The sequence below is a fragment of the Arachis ipaensis genome, chromosome B5 (assembly GCF_059453495.1).
Source record: "Arachis ipaensis isolate K30076 ecotype BB chromosome B5, ASM5945349v1, whole genome shotgun sequence".
NCBI lineage: Eukaryota > Viridiplantae > Streptophyta > Magnoliopsida > Fabales > Fabaceae > Arachis > Arachis ipaensis.
In genome coordinates, this window is record NC_142440.1 from 86,760,170 (window position 1) to 86,763,490 (window position 3,321).

The 3,321-nt window shown below is 36.6% G+C and overlaps 1 non-coding gene across 1 annotated transcript; it reads left to right on the top strand.

Moving 5' to 3' along the window:
- On the top strand, positions 1 to 74 carry TRNAW-CCA (transfer RNA tryptophan (anticodon CCA)). Its single transcript has one exon. It is a non-coding gene; the product is annotated as a tRNA-Trp (tRNA).
- Positions 75 to 3,321: the final 3,247 nt, after the last annotated feature.

Consider the following 3,321-nt stretch of genomic DNA (forward strand, 5'->3'; position numbering starts at 1 on the left):
GCGCTCTTAGTTCAGTTCGGTAGAACGTGGGTCTCCAAAACCCGATGTCGTAGGTTCAAATCCTACAGAGCGTGATTCCATTCTTGTTATATTGAGAATGACAATGAAATAATTAAACAGTAGTTTAAAGGCTGAATTTGACCTCCTATTTTTTTATGGGAGAGGCTATAAAATATATTGGGGGTGGACGAATTTCTTCATATATATATATATATATATATATATATATACATATATATATATATATATACATATATATATATATGTATTATCTTTTTTATTCATTCTTTTAGTAATTCGCTCTCTTTTTTTATTTGTTTACTAATCTGACTAATATGGAACTTGGTAAGACAAGGGGGTTAAATAACTGAAAAATAAGATTAGTAAAGAATATTCTTTGAATGCTAAATTTACGTATTGAATTCTTTTTCTTATCCCCATAATTCAAAAAACAAAAATTTTAAAAGGTAGTTATTCTTTCCTTTTAAATTTTGCCGCCACTATCCACAAATTCATTAATCATATTTCTTTTGTTTTGTAGGAAATTGATGGGACAATTGAAGGAGGAAGGGTTCGGCCACTTCAAAAGAAGAGGAATATACACGTGTCTTCAAGGGGAATGCATTGGAAAATGTTGCCATGCAACATTGGAAGAAGAACACGCTTGGAAACTGAACCAACCCCATCATAAAAGTGATGATCCTAGTGCTCATCCCATGCTAAACCCCATCCGTTCATCTTACACCCACTCCATCAATCCACACCTTTCATTCACTCACCACCTCCCTATATAAGTGGTCCTTATTCCGTACTCCCTTCACATTCCACTTCCCATTCTTTGTACTCTCCACTTTCGACACCCAACTCCTCTTTCCCCATCAAAGACACACTTCCCACCTTCACATATCAACTCCTACTCATGGCATCATCGAGCTCCAAGAGGCAAAAGAGGAAGGAACCGGTGGAGAGCATCCCTTTCGATGAAGGGAGATTCAAAACTGCATTCCATGAACTCGAATTTGAACGGATAAAGCTCAAAAAGATATTTCCTGAGTTAACATTCCAGTTCAACGAGGATGAGTGCCCACAGATTCGAGAGAAGATTGAACAAAGAGGTTGGCAAAGACTCACGAACCCAGAATCAAAGATAAATGCAAACCTCATCAAAGAGTTCTATGCAAATGTGGTCAGAGAAGACAAAACCAAGGCCCCCACCTTCAAAAGTTATGTGAGAGGAACAGAGGTGGACTTCAGCCCCAACGCCATAACAAGGACTCTTCAGCTGAAATCGCCACATTTTGATGAGCCCAGTTATCATGTAAGAATAAGTAATGCCCCGACAATTGTAACAACCCCGGTTTTCGAGTACGCGAGATCTTTTCTGAAAGTACGAATTTCTCCGGAAGATTAGTAAGGGAAAAACCTTTGATATATCATCAAGTATCTCAATCCTCATTGTCATTATGTCATCTTTAAGTTAGAACCTTTTCCGAGACAAGCTCAATAACGCAATCACGAAGAACCTAGTTTTTGAACCGTATCGGTTAGGAGTTTTGATTTGGTTTTTCGTAAATAATCTCAGTTTGACAAACCGGAATCGATTTATGAGAGGAGAGAGATAATAGGATGATATTATCATTATATGAGTATTAGAAGCCTCTTGAATGATATTATAAGGTTACCTGATCAGTTTTAGTTAAAAACAGAAAACCGGTTTAACCGGGTTCACAATTTACTGGTGCAGCTTAGCACCAGCACTCTCTGATGACTTTAGCAATGCTAAGGCCTCATTATTCATGTTTCATTCTCATAATAAATATGTTACTTGTGTCATTTATGCTAGTAGCTCTGAAAATAATTTTTAGAGATGTTTTTGCAAGTGTTCCGATACATCTAGTTTTAGTAGTTATACACCTGAGATATTTTAATATTATTTTAATCCACCTCCAAGCCAACCAATCACAACTCACCCTATACCCCCAAAACCCCCAAGGCTGGCTCATTTTCACTTTGTGGCCGAAAATAGGTAGAGAGAAAAAGAGAGAAAAGTTCTTAGTTCCAAATCTTCAAAGCTTGATTTCTGCTGAACTAAAACTCAAATCAAAATTTCAATCCGACCAAAATGATCCTCTCTTCTTTCTCTACATGATCATATGACTTATCAAGGCTGGGATCAAGGTGAGTTGACTGTACCATCTCTCTTTTGATTCAGTTTCAAGGAAACATGCTTAAATATGTGTTTTCTTGATGTGATTTAGGAGGAAAAAGTGTTTAAGGACCACCTGAAAGTTTGATTGAATTAGGAGCAGCAAGACCAGGTAGGGTGTCACGAAATTAATCTTTATTATTTGTGTTTGAGTTGTGTGAATGTTGTATTATTTGGCTGTGCTAAAAATTGGTTGCATATATGATTGATTCTTGGTGAAAATTTGGTGAAATTTTGATGAAATTTGATGAAATTCAAGCTTTAAAGTTCATATTCTTGGGTAGCTGGAAAAACGAAACCCTAAGCTTAAATTGAGGTTCAATTTATGTTGAAATCATGTAGAAAAGATGGGGTTTTAGTGGCTGCAATTTTATTTTGAATTATGGTAAAAATCGGTTGCTGAAAAGACTGAAAAACGGGTAAAAACAGAGAAAGAATCTGAAGAACATGAAGAACACTTTGAGTGTGATGAAGAACAATGAAGAACAGGCCCTGGGAGTGTCGTGTAAATATTAGCTACGTAGGATGACGAGGATGTAAACTGACTTGATCTTGTGTAAACGCTACATGTTTTGTTATAGTGTACATGATGTATATTATCAGCTGTATTTCTATGTTTCTTTATGCCGCTTTTCTATTACTCCCAATGTATGCTTGTTTATTTTACCTGACCATCCGTAAACAAAAAAAAATTACTCGTAAAATTGGCATCGCTCTAACAAGGAACAGGCTCATATATTAAATAAATAATAATAATTAGGAAGGATAAGTTAGTAACACTTAGCTTCTTGTATGACCATGGCATACTGGAAGTTTGGTCGTTACAATTTGGTATCAGAGCAGTTCGTTCCCAATAGAGCCTGGGGAGTGAACTGACTATGCTTCATTGCATACTCTGTTGTGTGTCTCATGCTTATAGGATATCTATATGATATGTGTTGCATGATTGTCTCTGTGTTTTCATTCTGGGAGTGTTCACACTTGACTTGAAGTGTTAAGACTGATCACCTTAATAATGATTGTTTGGTGTGAACAGGACCATGATGGGTTCACGGAGACGAGGCGTACGGGAAGGAATTCCTAATGTTAACTACGAGAGGGAACAGGAAACGTTT